The 27,980-nt window shown below is 41.9% G+C and overlaps 1 pseudogene; it reads left to right on the top strand.

The window, feature by feature from the left end:
• Positions 1-27,980, top strand: part of LOC122813948 — a 120,610-nt pseudogene that overhangs the window by 74,203 nt on the left and 18,427 nt on the right.

Genomic DNA, 27,980 nt, shown 5'->3' with positions numbered 1-27,980 from the left:
TTTTCTAATTCTTTTTCTAATTCTGCTTTTTATCTCTGCAGCTATGATTATCTGTGCTTTTGATATGAAACTGCATCTTTTTGCCCAATATGCACCCCCTTGAAATACCAAATACCTTCTTTCTTCCTCCTGTCTGCTAGGGTGCTAACATTAGGATCCATCAGTTTATTTTCGTGAGTAATACTCTTTATTTATCTTTGCTAAATAAAGACCTGTTATACAAGTTTGCTTGGATGACAGGGGGGGTCTGCCCTTATTAAGCAAGTCTCTATGAATCACAAATTATGAAAGCAGGGATTCTGAGAATGAAACTCAATTCTGTAAGTTGCTGTATACATACATACATATTGATAACTAAAGTAATAAACCACACTATCCTGTGAAGTCTTGGAGGTGTGTGAAGTTGTCCAGGCAAAGGTTTTGCATAAGACATATTTACAGCCCCACCCTGCTCCCACTAAAATGTGCCTCCTGCTTTGTATCCATTAACTTAGTAGTGTCACCAAAGCCATTCCATTGGCACAGACCGATAAAGTGATGACTATATCCCAGCAAATCCAAGTTCGATTACTGACTCAGGTGACTGATGGAACAACAGGAAGGAAGGAAGGGAATGATGGTTGCATGGGCATTCCTGTCAGTAATCTCTAGTGAAGGATGGACACATTGACATATGTGGGTACGGTCCAAAGAGGGGAAAAGGGTGAGTTCATGGCTGAGCTGCGGCTGAGGTGGGGTGAGACACTGTAAGCCTCCATTATATGCCTACTACTCAGGGTACACAGTGGTAGAAGGCTAATGCAGGGGAGGAAAAGAGTTCTAAAAGAAACTTAGTAGCTCTGTCAATGTTTTGTCATAGTGCACCTGCGTTTATGTATTAGGTTTTTAAGTAAGTATTGAATGGCACTAACCTTGGGCCATTTTCATACCTGTCTGTCCATAAGAGGATAGCATACAGATGAAGAGTAATAGAAATAGCAAGCACACAGACAGACAGACAGTTGAGACGTCTCGATTATGAGAATTTGGTGAACTTTTGCACTGGTAGGTTTTGAAATCAAGATGGATGATTTTTCAAGTGTTTCTCTTTAAGGATAGCGAGAAGTCACCTGACAAGACAGAAATGTGAACCATCAAATGCTTTCTTTCAGTTCATCAAGGTCAGACTAGATGAGGTTCTATCTGGTTCAGTTAAACTCTCAGATTTTGAACCCTCTACTCATTGTTTCTGTAGGAAATCACCACCTGTGAAAGTTCCAAGTCTGTAGCTGCAATGAGTCATTGTTTTCACACATTTTGCTATTCTTCATATTGGTGTAAGTCCGGGTGCGTGGGGGCTTGACCCTCACCCCACATGAACTATGGGTTGTGCAGGCATCTTTTTGACATGCAAAAAACAGTATTTAATTTATTCATTGGGTTGACTTGCCAACCAGTTGTCCTTTTTGAGCTGGTTACTTCCCATGTTGAAACTTGATGTACCAGTAGAAACATCAAATGCCATATCGTTGCTTTCAGGATTGAGTTAGTACAGATAAAGTACTACCCTGAGTGTGGCAATAGTCAGTGATGCACTGCAGTGGGCCTTGCTGTATGCCCAGTCTTCCTTGACAGTTTAACATAAGAACAAATCTCAAAACAAACAGTAGAGAAAATAAAGAACTGGAGCTAGAGCTGGTGTATAATGTCTGTCTGCATTTAGGTGGCTGAAGCCTGGATAAGGTATTATTTTACAACTAAATATTTGGGGAGTCGGCGCCCACTGATACCTTGGAGTTGGTGTGCTTGTGTCAGAATAGCATTTGAAGGGGACATGATATGTTGTCAGACAAACTCTCTCCCTCATGGTAATATTTCCTGGCAGTGAAGGCCCACTTAAATGGCTAAACGCTCTTTCTATAGCAGAGTGCCATTTTCCAGTATTACTAAGCTTTATACTAAAATAGCAGAGGTGGTGTTCTTCTTTACAACCTGATCAAAACTCCAAGGAAGATAAAATGTTTTTTAAGAAGTCAGAAGTTATGATTAAGGGCTCCATGCATAACATTTTCTTTAGATATCTAAAGACTTTTTCAGTCATTCCATTTGTCTATTTTACCTTCAGTGGAGCCTTACCTTTAGTCAGGTCAGTCAGGGGGTAACTAATAGTTGCAAAATCAGGAAAAAAATTCTAATAACGAAGAGCTGTGCTGTGTAATTAAGCAAGTCACGATTTTGGTCAGCCATAGGGCTCTTTTTTCTACTTAAGTGTTTGCCTCCTTCCCCTGTAACTAAAGTACACTGACTCTTACATTTGTCTGTCTGACCCTAATTTTTACAGGTATACCTTGTACCTTTCTGGCTTTCTAACACTCGGACATAGATTCCTGTTGAAAGTTTTACTTACTTGTCTGACATTTGAACAAGTAACCCTTGTAAATATCTTCAAAATTGTATACTGTTGCTCTGTCTTTCTTGCTAAACATAAGTAAAATTAAAGTGCTGAATTGCAGATTTTAGGCCCTTACATTCAGCTTACCTCTGGTGTGGTGTCTTGAGTCAATCAGGGTATTCCTTGTAACCACTCCCACTGCCTTCTCTTTTCCCCCACCCCCCTCTTTCCTTAAACTGCTACAACTTAGTACAGGCATTCGTTTATCCCTGCTCCGCTTGCCCTCGCTTCACTCGGGCTCGCTTCGCACCTCACCCTGCCCTCAAATCCCTACCGTCCCTGGTGCTTCTACATTTATTGGTACTAGACCACACCCCACTTTTTTAAACCAGTCAGTAACAACTTGTCACTCAACAGCACCACCCTCCACCTGATACCACCAGTCCTCCAACTCTACTATTCCTTTTGCCTGAGTTTCAAGTCTCATTCAGTAGGTATGCTATCGCCCAAAATAGTCTTATTAACTCTACTTCTACCCCTGTTACTCATCCCATATCTCCTAACCGCCTATGAATGTCAGGATCACCCAGGTTTCCACTACCCTAAATTCCAAACATCCATCCCATCTACAACAGATAATAATGCACCCTTACTCACCTCCCTCATGCTTACCCCCTTAACCCTTAAATACCACCATCTTACTAGACCTAGTTACATTAGTCATAAAACTAGACACCATTACAAAGCTTTATTCAAAATCTTAAAACTCATACTCAGGATACACTACAACCTCACAAAGGAAGGGGATATCCACCCAAACCCTGGTCCATCCCCACCTGCAGACCCTAATCACCCTACTATATTATATCCCTTACCACCATAGCTCCAAAAAATAGACCTCCTAACTCACTGCTGGCCTGCCATCTAAACATTAGGAGCATAAATAACAAAACTCAGCACCTGCATACCCTCTTAGCTGTTCATTCCCCAGATATATTACACCTAACAGAAACATGGCTAAAGCCTGCCACCAAGGACCATGAGATTCTTCCACCTGGGTATAGTATGTTTTAATTAGACTGTACCACCAGAAAGGTTGGTGCGGTAGCCATACTTTACAAGTCTACCCTATCTGTCAGCATAGATACCCAACAACAACCCCAGTTCAATAATGCTGAAATTCGTATTTCAAAACTACAAATTAATAACAACAAAAATGTAAACATTGTCTGTGTCTACATTCCCCAGGAAGGAACACAAAAACCTTAGAAGACTTCTTATATTGGTTATCCAATAACCACCCCCAAGAAACAATTGCTCTTGGGGATTTCAACATTGACTGGAACACTTGCTCTTGTGAAACCCCCACAACCCACATAAACTTCTATGGATTTAGTCAAATCGTAACCTCCCCCACCAGAACAGAAAAACCCAGTAACAAGAAAAGTACCCTAGACTGGCTACTCATCAATGCCCATCTTCAAGCCTATAAATCAGGCACTTTGCCTGATGACCTAAGTGACCACTGTCTCACCTATATAATCAAGCTTTCAACTTATTGTACCCTATGGCAGAATCTCATGGTCCTTGGTGGCAGGCTTTAGCCACATTTCTATTGTGTAATAATGGAAGTCTGCTATAACAGAATTGCCCGCTTTGCTGCAAATTTCTCGTATAGAACTCATCACTGTACTGCTTTGAGACAGGTCCACTGTCTTGAACTGCCCAACCTCCTAACCTGCAATCCACTCTGCCTCTGTCATTCGATCTATTACCTCCCCAATAAGTGTTCTGCCCTCAAAAACCTAGTACAACATCACTCAGCCAAAAGGCCTCGTAGATCATCAAGCAAACTACTACTAGAAGTCACCAACAGCTACAATAGCTTTGGAGATGCACTATATAGTAGTTCAGTGGCTAAAAAATGGAACTCTCTCCCCACCAGCATACAAAACACATCATACAAAGCCTCCTTTAAAGACCTCATCAGGCAACATCTCAAGCAAAGTTGGCAGTGCCATGATTTCTCCCCAGGCTAGTGAAAGTGGATAAGGTATACATACTAAATCTAGAGCACTTGGTAATAGTTTTCAATCTTACTCACAAACACTGGCTAATCTACAATGTATGCACTGTACCTGTGTACTATGTATGTATTCTACCTATGTTCCATATTTCAGCTGTACACCACAAATCTATTAATTTACCTTTATTTTTAAATTAATATTTTTTTGTTTGTTCTCTCCACTGTAACTGTTGATGTGCCGCATACCACTGCAAAAACATGTGTTTTCTAATTTGTGTGTATACTGATCATGTCTAAGTAACTAAATGTATCTGTAATTTTTCTTTGTGCAACTTTTCTCCCTGGCCTCTGCTGAAAAAAGGCCTTTTCTGCTCAGTCAGACACCCCCGGTTAACAAATGTAAAATAAATAAATAAATAAAAGCTCAAAGTAGACTGCTCCTACCAACCCACCTATAGAACATTAAGAAACAACAACAATTTTATTCTCACCAAGTTTCAAAATGAACTTAAGGCATGCAATTGGTAAGTACTAAAACGTCTCCCCCTAGATGAAGCAGTAGCATACTTTAACACCAAATTCCTTGCTATTCTCAACTCCCATGCTCCCAGTCGCTCTATTAGAACCAAAGTTAATATTGCACCATGGCTTTCTAAAGATCCCAAAACCAAAATTTCACTCAGAAACAAAGCATGGGCCACCTACCGAAAAACAAAAGCCCCACTTGATCAACTAAGATTCAGACAGCTAAGGAATGACACCAAAAAATCCATAACCTTAGACAAAAAGAACCACTACTACCATCTACTGCAAAAATACCAAAACAAACCTCAAAAGTTCTGGGCAGGAATAAACAAACTACTCCACCCAGGCCAAACCGCTACTCCCCCCCCCCCCCCAGATTCCCAACAAAATTCCCCAGTAGACATTGCTAATAACTTCAATGGCTTTTTCACAAAGACTATCCAGTCTCTAGCCAGCCAATGCTGTCCCAATGGCTCTAATTCTAATGCAGCTACACCCAGTACCCAAACATAATTTACCTTCCAACCTGCTCCTACTCAACTTAAAAAACTAAGACCCACCACCCTGGCTGCCGACCTCCTACCAGCAGACTATCTGCAAAAGGCTGCTGACACCATAGCATACCCCATCTCAATCTTGATCAACAGAGCTGCATCTGAAGCTACTGTACCCACTATATGGAAAATCTCCCATGTCATACCTCTCCATAAAGGAGGCAGTTCCACTGAACTGTCAAACTTTAGACCCATAGCTATTATGTCACCTGTAGCTAAAATTATGGAGACGTATATGTACACATACAGCTCATGTACTACCTCACACAGAACAAGCTGTTGTCCAACTTTCAACATGGCTTTAAGTCACATCACAGTACTACGTCTGCCCTCCTCTCTTTCTCTAATGCCATTAACCACAACCGCAGTAATAACAAACTACCCTCAGCACTCTTTCTAGATCTATCCAAGGCTTTTGACATGGTTGACCACAAAATGCTTATAAATACCTTGAAGGCCTTTTCCTTAAACAACTATGCACTCCAGTGGTTTCAATCCTACCTGCAGGGCATGCAACAAGCAGTCCTATGGCAAGACAAGCTATCATCTCGCCTACCCATCACATTATGAGTCCCCCAGGGCTCTATACTAGGACCCCTTCTTTTCTCCATCTTTATCAATGACCTTCATTCAGTCATCCCAGATGCTACCTGCATTCAGTATGCAAATGACTTCACTTTGATTTGTTCTGACACCTCACCAGCTACTTTATTCACATTAACCCAAAATGCTTTCAATACAGTGGAGAAATTGCTCTCCAATCAACATCTAATCCTAAACCCCAACAAAACTGAGCTGCTCATCTTCACCCCCACATGCAGGACCCCCCTGCTATCCTTTAACATAACCGCTAACAATGGCACTGTCATATCCCCAGAAGCCCAAACTAAACTACTGGGTGTCTTATTCAGGCAGATGTATACATTCCTAGGTGACTGGAGTGTGAAGAAGTTGTCTTTCTTCTAGTTTGCCTGTTTGCAGAGTTTAACAGTCTAATGGAGAAGGGGAAGAATGTGTTTTAGCTTGGAAGTCTTGCAGTGCATGCTTCTGTATCTTCTTCCTGAGTTAGGCAGGAGAACATGCCATTTGCAGGATGGGTACAGTCATTTGTTATCTTTCTGGCTCTTCCTTAGCAGTGAGTCTCGTGCAAGTCTTCCAAGGGTGTAAGTGAATAACCAATGTTTTTCTCCTCTGCCCTTACAACTCGCCTGAGAGCTCTGTGGCTGGAGGCATTACAGTTCCCATACTGGACTATGATGTTGTTGGTTAGAATGCTGTCGATAGTGCCCCTATAGAATGTTCGGAGGATGGACTGTGATAAGTTTGCTTTTCTCAGTTTCCTTAAGAAGTGCAACCTTTGCTGTGCTTTTTTGACTGTGTAATTATTATGCTGTGACCAGGACAAGTCCTATGAGATGTGTATTCCCAGAAATTCCATGCTCTTGTCCCTCTCCATTGACACCCCTTTTATCTCTAAAGATTTATGTTCTTCCTGACACCTTCTGAAGTTCACAGTCAATTCTATGGTTTTGCTGACATTCAATGCTAAGTTGTTGCTATGTCACCAGCCTGTCAGATGCTCCACCTCACTTTTGTAGGCTGTTTCCTGTCTATTTCTGATTAGACCTATGATCGCGTGTCATCTGCAAATCTGATGATTTTATTGGACTCCTCTGTGGCCATGCAGTCTGTGCCAGCAAGATGAATAATAAAGGACTCAAGACACATCCCTGTGGTACCCCGTATTCAAAGTTATGCTTTCAGAACTGTTGTCACCCACACAAACGTTTTGAGGCTTGTCCATTAGGAAACCTAGGATCCATTTGCATAATGGGGTGTTGATGCCCAGCTGTACTAGTTTCTTTCCTAGATTCTCAGGGATGGCAGTGTTGAAGGCAGAACTGAAGTCAATGAATAGCATTGTGAGATATGACATCTGCTGTGCAGCGGTTTGGCCTATATGCCAACTGCAGTGTGTCCAGAGTTGCTGATATACTTGAGGTTATGTGGTTTTTAATCAGCCTTTCGAAGCACTTCATCACTGTCAAAGTCAGAGCAACTGGTCTGTAGTTATTTAGACTTGTTGGCTGTGATTTCTTGGGTAATGGCATGATGGCCATCTTCTTAAAGCACCTTGGTACACTGGCTAGTTGCAGCGAAGTGTTGAAAGTGCCTGAGAGCACTGATGCCAGTTCTGATGCACAGTTCTTCAGTACTCTGCCCATGATGCTATCGGGGCCAGCTGCTTTCCTTAAGTTGACAATTCTCAAGGTTCTTATGACATCTGTTGTGTTTAGGTGCAACACTGCTTCATCCTTCCCGACAGGGAGTTTGTTTGACACTGTTGTTATCATTGACAAATGTGCTGAAGATGTTATTCAGGTCATTCAAGAATACAGTCATCACAAGAGACTGGAACAGGTTTGTGGTTGATTATGGTTTGTATGCCTCTCCATAGACATCTGGAATCATTTTGATCATTGGCGGGACTCTGGATCTTTCTGCCATGGGTTCTGTTTGCTTCCTTTATACCTTTACTCAGTTTGCCCCTGGCTACCTTTAGGGCTTCCATGTCCTTGGATCTGAATGCTGCATTTCGTGGTTTTAAGAGCTCGTACACCTCACTGGTTAGTCATGGCTTTTGGTTCGCTCATGTAGTGATGAACTTGGTGGTAGCTGCATCGTATACACATTTTGAGATGTAAGCTATAACTGACTCTGTATATTCTTCTAGATCAATTTGGTTGTTTGACAGGCCTGCATCCTTAAACACTGACGTATCTGTACACTTGAAGCAGTCCTGCAGGGCCGAGACAGCTTCCTGAGGCCATAGCCTTATTTGTTTCCTTGTTGGCTTGCCAGAGTTTAGCAGTAGCATAGATGCAGAAACCAGCATAATTAAAAAATGAACAGAGTTTCCAAGATGAGTATAAGGTGCTGCTTTATACACCTACTTTATGTTGGTGTATACCTTATCCAGTGTATTTACTCCTCATGGCAAAATTCACATGTTGATGGTAGTGGGGGTAGTACCATCTTTAGGTTGGTTTGGTTAAAGTCCCTTGCAGTTACCTGTGCAAATCATGCTATCCCAAGCAAAACCAAGACTCACTCCTCCAAGAAAAGGAAACCAATCTGGTGGACTCCTGCCATAAACAAGCTATACAATAGAAGAAGAAAACTAGTACAGAAAAGAGTAAAATCCCAAGAAGGGAAGACATCCCTGATCAGTATCAGCAAGAAACTACAATCCCTCATAAAATCATCCAAGGCGAGCTTCAAAAGAAAAATTGCCAAGGACTCCAAAGATAACCACAAGGCATTCTTTAGCTATGTCAAGAATCTAAGTGGAAATGCTCAGATCTGTTCAGAGTTAGTGCCGAATGGCACAAAATACACTGAACCAACCAATATCGCCAACATCCTGGCAGACAGGTTCAGCGCAAACTTCACCCCCAAAAGGGCCCATAACCATACCAGTAGAATGTAGAACCCCTGAAATCACAGGTTAAAACAGCCCTCTCCAAAGCCAAAAACACAGCATCAATGGGACTAGACGGTGTTCCAGGCTGCATCCTACATGAGCTCAAAGACGAACTAACCCCTCACCTAAACACACTGTTCAAACTCAGCCTCTCCACAGGCTACGTACCCACAGAGTGGCACACAGCAACAGTTATTCCACTCCACAAAGGTGGAGCCACAACAGACCCTGGGAACTATTGCCCTATAAGCCTGACTAGCTTGGTCTGCAAGGCTATGGAGCGCATCATCATGGAACTCATTAACAGAGACATTGGGAACCTCCAAACAATGGACCCTACCCAGTTCGGCTTTAAGGGCAGATCATGCCTCCTAAACCTGGTGAACTTCTTTGAGACAGTTACCAGGGCTATAGACAAAGGAAAGGAGGTCCACACAGCCTACCTAGATCTCGCAAAGGCCTTTGACACCATTCCCCATTCTGGTATTATAGACAAGCTCACCAGCCTGAACATAAACCCCTACGTCACGAGATGGGTTACCAACTGGCTCACAGACAGAACCCACATGGTGAGAGTTGCGGGAGCTAGTTCCGACTCTAAACTGGTTACAAGTGGCATTCTTCAGGGCTCAGTCCTAAGACCCCTCCTGTTCAGCATATACTTCTCAGAGGTACAGGCAAGCACAGGAGGACTATGGCTGACAAAGTTCGCAGATGACTGCAAACTAGGGGCTATAACTGACTCTCCAGCTGACACAGACGTCCTCCAAAAGGGTCTCACTGAGACGGATACCTGGTGTCAAAATCATGGCATCAAGCTAAATGCCAAAAAGTGCATAGTCATCCCCTATGGAAAAAACAAAGTACCCACAAACTACCACATAGGTGGTAGTCCCCTAAATACGGAAGATGTATTAAGGGATCTGGGGGCCCAAGTAGATAGTAATCTCTCCTTTGATAACCACACTGCCAAAGTGGTTAGAAAATTCTTCTACGTGGCCCACCTAATCACAAAAGTGTTCACATCCAGATCAAAAGAGCTCATTGATCCCCTCTACTCATCAGACCCATCCTAGAGTACAACGCCCCATTTGGGATGTACCTTACAAGACACCTGCAACAGCTGGAAAGACTACAGAACTACCTCACCAAGAGGATCACTGGCCTCAAACAGATGCCCTATGCAGCTGGACTGAAGAATCTCCAGCTGTACTCGGTTGCATACCACCTACTCAGAGGTGATCTCTGCCTGACATACAAGGCCATGTCCAACCAGAATTGATGGACATGCTCCACTTAAAGAAAACCTTATCCCCTCGAGCCACACTCTCTAGGGATCTAAACCTCACCACAACAATAAATAGGACGTGCTGGAGGGATAGATTCCTGTCCCAGAGACTTCCCATGCTTTGGAACAAGATTCCAATCTACATTAGGCAGAGCTCCTCGCTAACACTCTTCAAGAGAAATCTTGACAAGTGGATGGGAAACAGAAAGTTTACCTTGGGGATCACTTCAGTGGCTTTGCTGGACAGAGACACAGGGAGCTAATCTAAGGGGGCGGCGAAAGCCAACACATTCTGTCTAGGCTTATAAATGCCTTCTGGCAGATAGCCTAGTACCTACCTATGAACCTATAAACCTAACTCTGGGTTCCTGTTTTGGAGATCACTTGTGGACTGATACAGAGTAGACTGTGCTTCATTGGTGTTCACATTGGGTGGGATGTAGACTGCCAAAATGCATACTCCATTAAACTCTCTAGGCAGGTAGTATGGCCTGCATTTTACAGACAGGAATTCAATATTCTCTGAGCAGAAAGAGGTAATAACTTCACAGTTACTACACCTACTATTGTTTACATATATGCATACTCCCCCTCTTCAAGATTTGCCACACACTGATTGAATTCCAAAAGCTCTGAATAATGTCATTCCCTCTACATTTACTGTGCTGTCATTGATATTAGGACTTAGCCATGTTTCGGTAAACACAACTAAGCAACTGTTTCTCACCTTCTTTTGTGAAGAGAGTTCCAGCCTTAAGTGATCCATCTGACTTTCTAGTGAACATAGATCAGCCAGAAGTATGGAAGGCAGTGCAGGTCTGTGAGGATTAACTTTTAATCTGTTAGTAATTCCTGTTCTGGTTCCTCTTTATCTTCATCTTGCACCTTTTCCTTTTTAAGTGTTTTCCAGGAGCGATAAGCCAACGATTAGCCAGATGTTTACATTCCTGGCCATATCCTAGCAAAATACCCAGCTTTAGGAGTTCTGAAGTATGTTCAGCCTTACAGGCCTCTCTACTAGTAGCTCATTTTACAGACAGCAAAGTAAGATTGTAGATCTAATTTCTAGCACATTCACTGCATTGTAGCATAATATATCATTTTCTGCCTCTATAACTGATTTTCCTGACGTTTCTGGTGAAAAACAAGACAAATAATGTACTTTTCTGATGGGATCCAAAATAGCCACTGCCACACAGGGCACTGTCATGTTGAAAAAAAAAATGTACTCTCTTCAGAGAATTTCTTAGTGGCCACTACTATGACCATAACATCCACTGAGGGACCTTTACTCCAGTGCTTTCTGTCCTTTGGAGCTGCCAAGATTCTGTTGGGTTTCTTTGGTATTGATTCCACTGTATCAGGTTCCTTCCAGGTCCTCTAAGCCACCAAATCACTGAGTGTATCAGGGGAGGGACCACCAAAACAATAGAAGGGTCAGCCCCAAAGGCCTCCAGGAGCACTGATTCTTCCTGGGAAGATGCGTCAGTGAACCAACCCCCCCCCCCCCGTTTCATCAATTGCAAGATTTCACAAAAATGATATCTCCAAAGGGGGATCGGGAGATCTTTCCCCTTCACCCAAATCCATCTTTTCTGTGACCAGTTCAGGTGATTAGATTTAAGTGTCTCTGTTTACAAGTCTGCTTCTTATAGATCTGATGTTAGGGAGCCTAAGAATGGTGTGTCTGAGTTGGACTGGGAGCTCAGGATGAGCACTTCTCTGACACTTTTGAAGCCGACTGCCCCTGTCAATGAGGAGGTGCAGAAGGTTGAAGCAGAAAAAGACATAGGTGGGGATAGATCCAAACATGGAGGAAACACCCCTTCTCTAGAGCAGAGCTATATCTACAGCTTCAAATGTGGAGCCTGAAATCAGGATCAAAGAGGACTCTCGAGGAACTGGAGCCAAGAGAACTCCACCGACATAGACCCGTCCGAGGTCCGAAACCAACATCAGAGTCAAACTGTTGAGAGTGAATACCTGAAGAGACAGATCTGAAAGCTTTGAAACTGACCTATCATCTGGGGACTCAGATCTGATTCTCCTCCTAATCTGACAAAGTCAGAGTTGAGAGAGAGCATGCCTTAGCTGGAGTCTAAAATTATGGTCTATTGGTGCTGACTCAGGTGCTCTGGGTATATATGGATCCATGTGTTTTGGATCAGTGGGTTAGATTAAAGTCAGAGTCCTAAGTGGAGTGGTCATGGGGCAAGTTCTTGTATCACAGAAGACGAAGCCAAGATGACCCTTAACTGTGTCTGCTGTCCAAGAAATCTCATCATCCTTTTGACATTGCCTTCGGTTAGACTTCTCAAAGTACGGGCAGATGACAAGGCCAGTGAAGAAGCACTTGATTATATTCTTTTCTGCAGGATAGGTGAATGCAACCTTGGACTGACTAGTTCTGGAGAAAATCACAATGTAGGTGAAGGAGATCGGATCTGACTCAACTTTGGATCTGACTACTTTGTCATTTTCAGTGCCAGACCCTGGGTAGCTGTGGGGTTGGGGGACAATTTCCTTGGTTTATCTAGAGATTTCTCAGGAATCTTGCTTCCCTGAATCTTTCCTTTGGGATAGATTTATCCATAACCCTAGGAGGGGTTGATGATGACCCCTGTTGAGCTGATAAGAACGCCTTTAAAATTAGTTTATCCTTCCTACTTTGCAAGGCCTTGTGCCTAAAAGAAACATATGCTTCACAATTAGTATCCAAGTGGACCGCTCCCAAACAATAAACACACAGGATATAAGGATTCTGTAGGGAATTTTATGGGCGCACTTACAGTATTTTTGAAACTTTTTTCAGACATTGTCCTGAAAACTAGTTAGAAGTACCATAACAGCAATACTGTATATTACACTTAAAAAACCTCTAAGGCATATGGACAAAAAACACACAAACTGGTGGTTTTTAGCGCTTTCATTCCTTAAATATCCTGGAACTTCATCAGAAAACAAATGTACAACAGTGCAGAGTTAAATAATGAACAAAGGGTAATATAAATGTAATAAAATAGAAACATAACACCCAGCTTAGGTTACAGTAACCAATCCTAAATCAAGAGATAGTATGACTAATGCATATTCAATATGTCTGTTGCACAGAGGCAACCCACTGGTTTCAAGGTGAGGCTGTACAAACTACATGTTAGTTAAACAAAGAATATGTTTATGACCTGTATGAATTCCAACAATTCTACAGAAAAATAACAATAGAAAATGGAAACAGTTTTGCCGTCACAAGACACACTTTAAGTTCAAATTGTCATTAAGTCCTGGTGAATAGTCCAGGTCCCATTCGTAGTTGCCATTTTTTTAGTTCTTTCACTTCTGATAAGGTGCCATAGTCTCCAAAAAATAATTCAACCTGCCCCAAGATAATAAAACTGAATTTAGAAAAATTAGTGCAGGATAAAGCATGTCCTGCTAAAGGATTTCTGCAGTCTTTAGCAGCATAATGTTCTTTCATCCGGTTAGACAATTTGCAGCCAGTTTTTCCAATATAAAAGTAATGTCAAGTCTCACATACAGCTGAGTACACTATGTTCTTACTGTTACAGTCATAGTGTAAGGGAAAGAACACAGCAAAACCATTATGTATGAAAGTGTAGCTGGCTCCAGTAAGTATATATTGACAGAAAAGACATTTTCCACATGGGAACATACCTTTAGGTTCAGTAGCATTTCAAACTTGATCAATAGAAAAGGCAGTGTCTCTGTTCTCAACCAAAGACCTAATAGTGTTCGTTTTCTTATATGTGAACAAAGGTTGGCTCCCTAGGACAGCAGCCAAATCATCTAAGCTTGTAACAATGTTCCAATTTAAACACACTTGCACCTAAAAATCCAGTCTAACTACTAACTAACTCTAATTACCTGAAAGATGAGAAAACTGTATTATACATGTAATATACATACATATGTGTAAAGAATTTTTTAAACTAATGAAGGGTACTGAATGAAACAATCTAATCCTACTATCTGAAAATCAAATAAGGTTTTTGATTTATCGTCCAGGAGAAGAAGTAGAGATCAGAACCATGACCTTTCATTCAGGCAGAAAATGAGATCTGATGTATTTAGAGGGAGGAATAGCAGGGTTATGGATAGGGGAGGAGTCAGAGCCCTGAGGCTACATGTTTGGAGGTGCCAGGGTTGGAACTGAGTCTGATTAGAGTCCCATCAGTTGAATCAGATGAAAATGACATGGTCAGATCTCATAAAATTTTAAGAACTTCTTCTGTATCTGGACTTGCACTCTCAACTCTGAATTTTACATCCATGTTAAAAACAGTAACATTAAAAAGTTAAATATTTTGTATTATTTTAAAATGAATTGTATTGTAGTTGTTTCAGAGAAACATGCTTGAGCATAAATGTACCAGACTGAATACTCAGACCCTTACTTGGTGACACATGTTCTAACCAAATTAAAGAAGGCTGTCTTCTGCACACTGTGTTTATCCTTTTTGCAGGAGCTGTTTAGAAAAATAGCATTTAATGTTATGGTTTTGCATTTTTTATGCACAGGTTATAAAATCTCCCCAAAGAAACTATTACTATTGCTTAATCCAGATTTTGATGAACAATCAAAGGATGATGTGGAGGTGAAAAACATCACAGAACAAAAGGATAATCCCGAAAGTAAGGTCCACAGTAAGTGAACAGTTTATTAATGATATTTTTTTTTTTTACTAATTTGCTGTCTACTGATATTGATGTTTCGAGCAAATGTTAGAAAATATACAGACTGGAAAACTGAAATTAAGATATGAAAGGGTAGTGTTTAGATTAAATACATGTATGTAAAGTTTATTTTTTATGCTAACAAGTCTGTCACATCATCAGTGCTTCTGAATTAGGAGCTTGTGAAGGGGTTGGAAGACATGAGGGCATTCTGGGTAGGAAGACTATTGTGTCTTGTTTTGTTTGCATTGTAGAGCAGTGTTTCTCAAAAACTAAGAATTTAGGCTGTGGAATCATCTTACCCGTAGTATATCGATGCTGTTGCCTTTCTAGAACAGATTAATCTGTGATTAACCTTGCTGGCTAAGCCGGCACTTCCTTTGTGAAGATAAATCTGTTACCAACTACACTGCAAATGTTTTTAAGAAAGATGGGAGCCTGTACCAGTTGTGTTAAAGGGTAAGTACCTTACTACTGCCCAGAAATCTGAAATTTGATTAGTGGCTTGTGTGATTGATGACATGGGTGCAGAGGAAGGGCATGTCCATCTGGGCTGGGGGGATTGTGCTGTTGGGACAGACTGCTTGTAAGGCCTTGGCAGAAGCAGGAGTGGGTATGTCTTCACAGGAAATAACTTATTGTAATAATTCATTGCCCTCCCAGTCATACAAATGTAACATCAGCATGTGAGGGTGTAGGACCATGAGCAAGTGTGCCAAGATGGCGCTGCAGGAACCCAGTCCACCTCAAGGAAGCTGCTGTCACATTCTCCTTCACACACTGCTGGTGGCCCCTTTGGGGGGATAATAATGGAGCAAGCTGCTTTCTGCCTCCCCTTCTCTGAAGCAGCCCTCAATGGGGGGGGGGGTTAATAACAAGGAAGGAAGGCAGAGCAATTGAATGGGTGCCCGGCTGCTGTTGGTTATAACTGCCACTGGGAACCAAACATAAGAAAGGTGAGGTGTCATCTCCTGATCATGGAACCTTGAAATGCTGTCCATGCGATGACATCTCACACTGCCTCTTGGAAGATATGTGGAGGAGTACACACACACACACACACACACACACACACACACACAGACACACACACACACACAGACACACACACACACACACACACACACACACACACACACACACACACACACACACACACACACACACACACACACACACACACACACACACACACACACACACACACACACACACACACACACACACACACACACACACACACACCTCTGATTACAGCATGCTGAGTTGCACTTCATCTATCAAATGCCATTTCAGTCAAACCAATTCACCAAGAAGTTACTTCAATGAATTAGAAAAATGTTTTATGGGGGCAGGGTTCTCCTCAGTGCCTCCTATATATGAGTGACTTATACACCCCCAAATTATTCTCAGTGTGAAATAGACTCATCTGTGTACCTGAAGGGTGATTTCCCTGTCAAGCATCGCCTCATACAAGGGGAAAATTATTTTAGCTTCTGCTGTAACAAATTCTATAGGTTTACTTCTGTGTATGTTTTAAGTGGGAATCTGAGTCAAAAAAAGATAAAGAAAGTCATCTGGAGTTTTAAACCATCATATGACACTGCAGCAGGGAAGGCAGTCAGTGTGTCTGGGCTCCAGTCCAGTTCAGATAATTATCTGAGTACAAGCAAGCCAGCAAAGACTGATGAACTATGAACACCAGATAGTAAGATGGGGGATAAGCACAAGGTAGTATCTGTTAGTCCTAGCTAAATAAAAACCTTGTTGGCCATAGACAAAAGAGAACTTAACATGCGGGTTTCCTCCAGACTCGTCCTAGTCTGGTCTTGGCCAGTTGTTTATTAAAATCAACCACTTTAACTTTTTGTTATTTAAGAATAGTAAGTGAAGTAGGAAAAAACATTTTTATTTTCCTGAAAGACTTCATCAAATTGGGGTTAAAAGGTGTCATAGTCACCTAAAAAGTTTTTTTTTCTCTGTAGTGCCTAGGCAAAGAAAAGGGGTCCCTACTCCTGATATTGTCCAGTTCCATTTGGAAATTGTGATCTCTGCATTGAAATCAGGGACCATAAGCTAAAAACAAATGACAGGCTACTGCTTACTGCTAGGTTCTTCCTAATAAACATCTTAACATGGTTAAAAAAAAAACATACTTCATTTTTGCATTTGTATAAAGCCTAAAAAAATGCAATATAGCAGAAGGAAAATAAATACCAGTGTACTACAGTAAAACAAGTATAACCAATTCAGACACAAATGGTAATCACAGATACAAAGCGTATTAGCCCTTTCCTAACAATAAATGTAAATCAGTATTGACCATCAGGTTTAAACCCTACAGCGAGTTACTAGTCACAGGAGGAGAAATAACATTCAAGATGCTGTTTTGGAAGAACCAGTATCCCTGTAGTCAATGCATGATGCTTTGAAAACTGATTGTCTATGCCCTTTTAGGTTGAAAAAGTAATTACATAGTTTAATTAAAATAAAATAAAATAGTTGTTAAGGTGTGTACCTTACAGACACAAGGTACAGGGTTTGGTTCTCACCTTTAGAGAAATTGGCTATGCTTAAAATGGCCCACAAAGCAGCTAGCCTAGTACCTGCCTATGAAGTGGTGCAAACAGAAAAAAAACTGTAATGGCCAAATAGAGTGATATATCTGTAACAACACTGTTCTTAAGACCAGTCACTGCTATCACAGTTTAAACTGCATTGATTTCTAGTTTGATATTGAAGCATTTGTGATGAGGATGTTTCCTGTGGTTAAGCCAGGGAGGGTGTCAGCATCCAGCCTAGTCTGTTGGTGTAACCCTCTCTTTTTTTTTCAAAAGAGTTATTGATATCCCTTAATGAATCACTTTTTGAAATGGATTCCAGAAATCCCATCAAGGGATTTCACAACATGTGCAGCCTTAGTGGAACTGCATGTGAAGTTGTATTTGGCTTTATAGATTGTATTCTACAACCACAGTCTGAGTTGGTAATGTAAGGGCATTGTATAAAACATATAGCATATAAATGGAATAAGAAGCAGGTCCATAATGGAGTTAGCACCCCAAATTCTTACCTTATTATGTTGAAGCAGGGGTCAAATGCTTGTGTACCTCCAGTAATCAAGGAGCCTCAATCCTCACCACTAGCACCAGTGAGGAGCATCCACATTGGGAGGATAACAAGTACACACACAGTAAAGTACAATTTCCCTTAAGAGCACACAGAGATCGCAGTCAGTCTGGGGCTGGTTTATCCCTTTCTCCAGATCCCCAATAAGACTCATCACTGGCACAGCTATAGGGTTCAGATCTCAGCCGAGTAGTCAAGCCAAAACCTCCAATATCCTGTCTGTCCAACCAGTGCTTCTTGTCCCTACCCAAGTAGCTGACACACACACACTTTGTGATTTGATTTATATACAAACACACAGACACTCCTGGGGAAGGCTGGCACAGGTTCACTAGCTATGCCCCCTTCTGCCCAGACTATAAGATAGTAATCCACTGCCACCAACTACTCTTACCAGCTACTATAAAGGCCCTTACCAAAGGGTGTCCAGATCTACTGTACAATGTTATTTTTATCCAAATAGTAAGTGTATCCCAGGGCTAAGGCTATTGGAGTGGCTTATACAGTATCACCAAATACATGCAAGTACTCTATGAGCTCAAATATCTCTACACACAAACCAGCCACAGTTAAAAGTTTTAAAATATTTAATAATAAATAATATAAACACAAGACACTACTCATCAGTTCAACACAGTGATAATAGAGAGTTCAGAAATCACAGGAAATACTTTAAAACAACATTGTAGGACAGTCTGACATAAATATAGAAAACAGCTAGACTAATCTGGCTATATTCATATATATCTCTAAGATAAATCACTGTTCTAAATAATCTACTTACAAAGCAAAGCACACAGTGTTGGTGAGTTGATGTTTACAGGTCTAGAAGAAGATACAAATGCTAAATATTTCTCTCTGAGAAAGTCTTAAATTGAGAATACACATTACTGCTGAGTCATTTCAGATTACATCATTCTTGATTCTTCTGCTTAAGTTTCCCAGGCTCACAGAATTTAAAATTTAACATTTCTTTGTAATCTGCACTTACCAGGAAGCCATAGCAATAAAAGACACTTTAAATGTGAAACCTAGTAATGATCTCTGTCTTATGACAATAGAAAGAATTTCCTAGCCTAGACATCCTGTCTCCAAGCTTGATATCACACACAGTCGTAAAATGCTTTACTTATTAGCTTTCTTCCAGCATGGTGCACTTTGGTTATGTTTTTGAAGCTTAGCACATAACACAGTTTTCTTACATTTGTGAAACCAGCCTGTGGATAATATTAATATTTATAATGACATAGAATTATTTACAAAATTGTATCTGGCTAGGCTGGCAGCCTGACAGTTTTTCACATTTCTCCCCTCCTGAGTACTCAAGCTAGTTTTTCAAGTGTCCTTTGAGGAACGTTGCTTGAGAAGGTTGAGTCTATCTTGGTATACCTTACCCCAGTCCCTGTTTTGAGAGCCCATCTGCATTGGCATTGCTATCCCCAGTGCGGTGCTGCACTGACATCTCATATGCATGCAACCCTAGGCTCCATCTTAGCAACTTGGCTAACACAGGAGGTTCTCCCAAAGCTTCTTTAAGCTTCTGGAATGCCTGCTGACCTTCTGGGATCCACGCTACCTTATCTGGCCTGCTTTACCTTGTCAGGTCTGTGAGGGGAGGATCTATGCTACTGTAACGTGGGATACACTTTCCCTAGCACCCTGCTGTCCATAAGAATGCCCTCAGCTGCTTTTTGGTAACAGGTGCAGGCCATGCCTAAATGGCTTCCATGTTGGCATGTTCTGGCCTGATTTTACCACTTTCCACTCTATGTCCCAGGTGGGAGGCCTCTGCCATACTCGCCTGACTTGCTGGGCTTAATGGCCAACCCTGCCCTCTGTAGTCTGCCCAACATCTCCATGACATGCTGAAGGTGCTCTTGCTAGGAATGGCTGTAGATGGCAATGTCATCTAAGTAAGCAAGGGCAAACCCTCCTGCTAGGATATGATCTACCAACCTCTGGAAAGTTGCTGGGGCAATTTCCATCCCAAAGGGCATCTTTGTGAACTCATACAAGCCAAAAGGAGTCACAGAAGCTGACCTCTCTCTAGCACTGGGAGTCAAGGGCACCTGCTAGTAACCCTTGGTAAGATCAATGGTTGTAAGATACTTAGCCCAACCCAGCTGCTCCAGGACTTCATCTGTCCTAGGCATGGGGTAAGCATCTGACTCCATGTGACTATTTAATTTCCTGTAGTCCACACAAAACCTGGTGCTGCCATCCTTCTTTGGCACCGGCACTACTGGATAGGCCCAGGAACAGTTGGAACCTTGAATTACCCCTAGTTTCAACATTTCCTGTATCTCCTCCCTTAGAGTCTGTTTGACTCTCTCAAGCAGTCTAGAAGGGGTCTGCCTAATAGGTCTTTGGGGTCCTGTATCCACTTGGTGCTGTACCAGGTTGGTGCAGCCTGGTTTCCCAGTGAACATGTCCCAAAACTCATGTAACACTGCTTGGATTTCTCAAACCTGGGTAGGAGATAGCTGCTGGGACATTGTTCCCCCTTCCACTGAGGTGTCAGTCCGAGCCTCACTGAGGAGATCAGACACCAGATCTCCCTCAGACTCCTCCGGCAGTCCAATGCAAATACTCAGCACAAGGGCCTCCCTATCATGGTGAGGTTTCATCATGTTAACATGGTACAATTTGTGCCCCTGCCTAGCAGTTCTGCCATGTAGTTAACATCACTGACCTTCTTTACCACCTTGTAGGGTCCCTCCCAGACTGCCTGCAGCTTGTTGTGTCTGACAGGAATGAGAACGATTACCTGCTGCCCTACAGCATACTCTCTAGCTCAAGCATTCCTTTCATACCAGACCTTTTCTGTTGTTGGGCTTCTGCCAGTTTCTCCTGGGCCAAGCCCATGAGTTCCCTGAGCCTTGTCCTGATGTTTAGGACATATGCCACAACAGGCATATGCCCTTACAACTCAAAGGGTAGGCCCCCTCACCCTATGCCCATACAACAACTTAAAGGGTTAAAAAATGCGTGCATTCCTAGGGAACCTCTCTGTAAGCAAACAACAGATGGGGCAAATATTTGTCCCACTCCCTCTTAAACTGGTCTGCAAATGCCCATAGCATAGACTTGAGTGTAGAGTTTAACCTCTCAGCAAGACCATTAGTCTGGGGATGGTAGGGGTGGTCTTTAGGTGCTTCACCTCATAGTACCTACGCAGACAAGCCAGCAGGTCTGACATGAAATTGGCACCTCTGTCAGTCAGTATTTCTTTTGAGAAACCTACCCTGCTGAAAATCTCTAACAAAGCATTTGCCACCTTTTCTGAATCAGTGGAGGACAAAGCCACTGCCTCAGGGTGTCTTGTAGCATAATCTACTACCACTAGGATATATTTTTTCCTGTGGAACTTGGGGTACTCAGATGCCCCACAGTATCCATAGCTACCCTCTGAAATGGCTCCTCAATCACAAGCAAAGGCATCAGAGGAGCTCTCACCTTGTCTCCTGCCTTGCCTAATTTTGGTACTGCTCACAGGTCATGCAGTACCCTGTTACATCTCTGGAAATCCCAGGCTAATAAAGGTTCTGCATAATATGTCTCTTTGTACGTTTTATGCCCATATGACCTGCAAAGGGAATGTCATGGGCCATGGCTAGAAGTGCCAGATGGTGGGGTGTAGGCACTACCAACCGCTGTATTCTCTCACCCTCTAGCCCTCCCTCAGGGATCCACTCTCTATACAGTAACCCTTTGTTCCAGTATTCAGATTCTCCCTTCCCTTGATAATCAGGTGCCTCACTAGCTATCTGCCTCTGGCCTTGTAATGTAGGGCCTAAGAGGTGAGTCTGTCTCAACTCTCTCTTTGTAATCCTCCCCAGCTCCCCTTCCACAGGAAGTCTGGTATCCTCTGACAGCAGTGCCTCACGGTCAGCCTGGGTACTACTACTCACCTCTGTCCTTGCAGTCACTCTGTCCAAGGGAACATCAGTACCAAGAAGCAGCTGTGGTTCACCTTCAGTCTCATTGCTACAGGGTAGCTCCCTCCCTGAAGTAACCACCTCACCAGTACTGGCTTCAAGTATGCAATCTGTCTGGGTCTACCCCAGGCTACCAAACCCACATACTTTTCTCCAAGTCTGAGTGCTTGTAACTGCATGAGCGTATGGTACTGCATTATCAAAATCATTCCCTATCAGGACATCTGCAGGGATATCCTCAAATACACCTACTTACTGGCTTCCTTTTCTACCTTCCCAGTCAAAGTGAACCCTAGCCAGAGGTACTTGGAATTTCTAAGAGAAAGCACTGTTCTAAATAAACTACTTGCAGAGCAAAGCACAGTGCTGGTGAGTTAATGTTTACAGGTCTAGAAGAAGATACAAAATGCTAAGTCTTTCTCTCTGAGAACGTCTTATATTGATAATGCACATTACTGCTGAGTCATTTCAGATTACATCATTCTTGACACTTCTGCTTAAATTTCCCAGGCTCACAGAATTTAAAATTTAACATTTATTTGTAATCTGCACCTGCCAGGAAGCCACAGCAATAAAAGACAATTTACATGTCAAACCTAGTAATTATCTCTGTCTTAAGACTTCTTCTTCTTCTTCTTCTTTCAGCTGCTCCCATTACGGGTCACCATAGCAGATCAACCATTTCCATTTCTTCCTGTCCTCTGCATCTTGCTCTGTCAGACCAACCACCTGCATGTCCTTTCTCACCACATCCATAAACCTTATCTTAGGCCTTCCTCTTTTCCTGTTACCTGGCAACTTCATCCTTAGCATCTTTTCCCCAATATACTCTGCACCCCTCCTCAGCACATGTCCAAACCAACATAATCTTGCCTCTCTGGCTTTGTCTCCAAACCTTCCAACCTGGGCTGACCCTCTAATATACTTATTCCTAATCCTGTCCATCCTCGTCACGCCCAGTGCAAATCTTAACATCTTCAACTCTGCCACGTCAAGCTCTGACTCCTGCCTTTTTGTCAATGCCACTGTCTCCAACCCATGTAACATAGCTGGTCTCATTACCCTATTGTAGACCTTCCCTTTCACACTTACTGGTACTCGTCTGTCACAAATCACTCTTCTCCACCCACTCCATCCTGCCTGTACTCTCTTCTTCACCTCTCTTCCACACTCACCATTATTCTGAACTGTTGATCCTAAGTACTTAAACTCATCCACCTTTGCCACCTCTACTCCCTGCATCCTCACCATTCCTCTATCCTCCCTCTCATTCACACACATATATTCTGTCTTAGTCCTGCTGACCTTCATTCCTCTTCTCTCTCAATCATATCTCCTCCTCTCCAGGGTCTCCTTCATATGATCCCTACTCTCTCTACAGATCACAATGTCATCTGCAAACATCATAGTCCACGGGGACTCCTGTCTGATCTCATCTGTCAACCTGTCCATCACCATTGCAAATAAGAAAGGGCTCAGAGCTGATCCTTGATGTAATCCCACCTCCACCTTAAACACATCCGTCACTTCCACCACAGACCTCACCGCTGTCACACTACCCTTGTACATATCCTGTACCACTCTTACATACTTCTCTGACACTCCCGACTTCCTCATACAATACCACAACTCCTCTCTAGGCACCCTGTCATATGCTTTCTCTAAATCCACAAAGACACAATGCAACTCCTTCTGACCTTCTCTGTACTTCTCCATCAACACTCTCAGAGCAAACATCGCATCTGTAGTGCTCTTTCCTGGCATGAAACCATACTGCTGATCACTAATTATTACCTCCCTTCTTAGCCTAGCTTCCACTACTCTTTCCCATAACTTCATGCTGTGACTGATCAGTTTAATCCCTCTATAGTTACTGCAACTCTGCACATCACCCTTATTCTTAAAAATCGGTACCAAAACACTTTTTCTCCATTCCTCAAGCATCCTCTCACTTTGCAAAATTTCATTAAACAATCTAGTTAAAAACTCCACTGCCATTTCACCTAAACACCTCCATGCTTCCACAGGTATGTCATCTGGACCAACAGCCTTTCAGTTCTTCATCTTGTTCATAGCTATCCTTACTTCCTCCTTGCTAATCCACTGCACTTCATGATTCACTATCCGCACATCATCCAACCTTCTCTCCCTCTCATTCTCTTCATTCATCAACCCCTCAAAGTACTCTTTCCATCTGCTCAACACACTCTCCTTGCTTGTGAATATGCTTCCCTCTTTATCCTTTATCACCCTTACCTGCTGCACATCTTTACTAGCTCTGTCCCTCTGTCTAGCCAATCAGTACAGGTCCTTTTCTCCCTCCTTAGTGTCCAGCCTTTTATACAACTCTTCATACACCTTATCCACCTCTCTCTTTGCCATGCACCACATCTCCTTATACTCTTGTCTACTTTCTTCATCTCTTTGACAATCCCACTTCTTCGCCAACCTCTTTCAGTGTATATTCTCCTGTACTACTTTATTCCACCACCAGGTCTCCTTGTCCTCCTTCCTCTTTCCAAATGTCACACCAAGCACATTTCTAGCCATCTCTCTTACTAGCTCTGCTGTAGTTACCCAGCTGTTCGGTAACTCTTCACTGCCATCCAGTGCCTGTCTTAACTCTTCCCTGAATATCACCTCACAATTACCCTTTTTCAATTTCCACCATTTGATCCTTGGTGCTGCCCTCACACTCATCCTCCTCTTCTTGATCACCAGTGTCATCCTACAAACCACCATCCTATGCTGCCTAACTACACGTTCCCCTGCCACCACTTTACAGTCTCCAATCTCCTTCAGACTGGCCCTTCTACATAAGATATAATCCACCTGTGTGCATCTTCCTCCACTCTTGTATGTCACCCTATGCTCCTCCCCCTTGTTAAAATATGTATTCATCACAGCCATGTCCATCCTTTTCACAAAATCCACTGCCATCTGACCTTCTGCATTCCTTTGCTTAACACCATACCTACCCATCACTTCCTCATCTCCTCTGTTCCCTTCACCAACATGCCCATTGAAATCTGCTCCAATCACCAGTCCCTCACACTTGGGTACAGTCATCACCACTTCATCCAACTCACTCCAAACTTTTTCGTTTTCATCCATCGCACACCCAACTTGTGGAGCATATGCACTAACAACATTCATCATTACACCATCAATTTCCAGCTTCATAAACATCACTCTATCCGACACTCTTTTCACCTCCAAAACATTCTTAGCATACTGTTCCTTCAGGATAATGCCTACGCCATTTCTCCTCCCATCCACACCATGATAAAACAATTTGAAACCACCTCTGATACACCTAGCCTTGCTCCCCTCCCATCTGATCTCTTGCACACACAATATACCAACCTTCCTTCGGTCCATCATATCAGCTAGCTCTCTCCCTATACCAGTCATACTGCCAACATTCAAAGTTCCGACCCTCACTATCACAGTCCTAGCCTTTACCTGTCTTCGGACATGCCTTCTCCCTCTTCTCCTCCTTCGGCCAACAGTAGCCCAATTTCTGCCAGCACCCTGTTGGCCAACAGTGCTTAAGACAATAGAAAGAATTTCCTGGCCCAGACATCCTGTCTCTGAGCTTGAGATCACACATAGTGGTAAAATGCTTTACTTATCAGCTTTCTTCCAGCAGGGTGCACTGTGGCTACATTTTTGAAGCTTAGCACATAACACAGTTTTCTTACATTTGTGCCTGTGGATTATATTAATAATTACAATTATATAGAATTATTTGCAAAATTCTATCTGGCTGGGCTGGCAGCCCCTCAGTTTTTTACATGTCCTTGGAATCAAATGAGAAAAAAGCTAGTATGGCTTTGCTGTAGATCTCTGTCTTTGTTTACAGAACTAAGATCCTATGGCTGTTCTGCCATTTTGATTGAAAAAGGGAAATTTACGAGTCTGCTGGAATTGTCATAAAATTTGCTCATGTCCCATGCCCACAGGGTGCCCAGAGTCGTATGAAATCTGCTAAAATGTCTGTCTTTCTTTTTTATTAACAACTTTATTGAATTATCACTTAAGACAGAGGCAAGCATGCATTTATATAAAATAAACAATAAACAATAATAATAAAATAAACAATAAAATAAAATCATGTTAACATGTTCACAATTACAAACATTATGCCTCACATATATTCTTTTATACAGTTATCATCAATCCAACATTACATAAATTGATCAGTTCCTGCCTTATCTTAACCCTCACTCCTCATCCAAAACATTATTTTAGATATATTATTCCCTCAATTTCCATTTTTATGTAATTTGCTCCTACCTTTTTCTAAAGACCCACTTCCAGTGCTTTTTTCTCTCTTATAGTATTTGCTGTTTGAAATACAATTTGTTTTAGACCTTGATTTCCATTTCCTAATAATTTATTTTTTGACAACCACTAGAATTAAACTTAACCAAGCCTTACTATGTCTAGGCAATTCAGGTCCTGTATCCCAGCTCATAATTTCATTAGTTACTCCCTTTTTCTCACCCAGTATTTCTGACAGGGCATTCTGTAGGGAATTTTTAAGCTCTGCCAGCTCATTACAGTTTCAAAACATATATTCCCAGTTACCTCTTTCTTCCCTGTCACACCTCCAACATTTGCCGTCTACCTTACGAAAAATTATTTTGAATCTGATTGGGTATAAAATACCTTTGCAAACACTTCCAAGCAATAATCTTAACATTTCCAGACTTGTTACAAATTTGGGAGTCATACATATGTCCTTCCATTGTTTCCTTGTGAACTGATTATCCAGTCTATCTTCCCAATCTTTTCTTACCTCCTCTTATTCCCATAGTTGTCATGCAATACATGTCCTACTAATTATCAGTTTTATAACAGCACTTTCTGTTCTAGATTTAACTAAAAACTCTACCAGACCAGGCTTTGACTTGGGATTCCACTATCCCTTTCTTTTTGCCTATACTCTATCAATCTCTGACAAGGAAGACAGTCTCTGGACTGCAGTCCAAATGTCTTCTTGGCCTCTTCCCAATGTATTACCTTTCCCTGTCTAGTTATTTGCTCCCAATACATTGGTTCCTTTGCAAGTTTTCTCCAGCAAATACCAGACCCTCTTGCCTATTCAGTGTATCCCTAGTTGCAGACATCCCTATCAACAGAATCTCTTTTCACCATTCTTATGAAAATTCTGCATGGTTATTGTTATTCTCCTTAAGGATCTGCATCCAAAATCACAGTGTCTCCTCCTAGCTTGAATCTCCCCTCCTGCTTTATCATCACCCCTTTATACTTTTAATTATAGCTTTCTACTTGTGCTATGTATAGCAGCCTTAACTGTGTAGCTCTGAAATACCCCTTCAAATCAGGTAATCCCAAACCACCTTGTTCTTTTTTTGTCCCACTTCACCATCAAATCAGTTAATCCCAAACCACCTTGTTCTTTTTGTCCCACTTTACATTGCCCTCTCAGATAAAATCCTACAAACCTATATTAATTACTTTTCACAATTTCTCCAGTGGTTGATAAAAAACATGCCTGACCTGTATATAAAACTAAAGGGACTAAAAGCATTTTCTCTGCATGTATTTTGCTATCTGTATCCATAATCAAGAGCCTCCAGTTTCTCAGTTGTTGTATTATCTTTTCTTTGGTCCATTCCCACCTATCTTTACCTGCCATAACAGAATCCTTTGTAGCCCATACTCCTAAATACTTCATTTTATCATGTCCCCATAAATATAACTATCGCTGAACCAATTCATGTGTAGATACATAGTTTACAGCTATAGTCTTTGTTTGTCTTCATTCATTTTTATATCCCAGAAGGAGTTGAACGTGTTTAAGAATGTTCCACAACACTGAGATGTCATTTTCTATTTTTATCAGGTGTAAAAATAAAGTAAACTTTTCTTCATTACCATACAAAGTATACCCTTGAACTGCTGATCCCCTTATTTTCTTTGCCAGTGGCTTGGAATATGATG

The sequence above is a fragment of the Protopterus annectens genome, chromosome 10.part0 (assembly GCF_019279795.1).
Source record: "Protopterus annectens isolate FY-2018-M chromosome 10.part0, PAN1.0, whole genome shotgun sequence".
NCBI lineage: Eukaryota > Metazoa > Chordata > Ceratodontiformes > Protopteridae > Protopterus > Protopterus annectens.
Note: the sequence above shows the minus strand (reverse complement) of the source record. Positions and strands in the feature narration are given on the sequence as shown.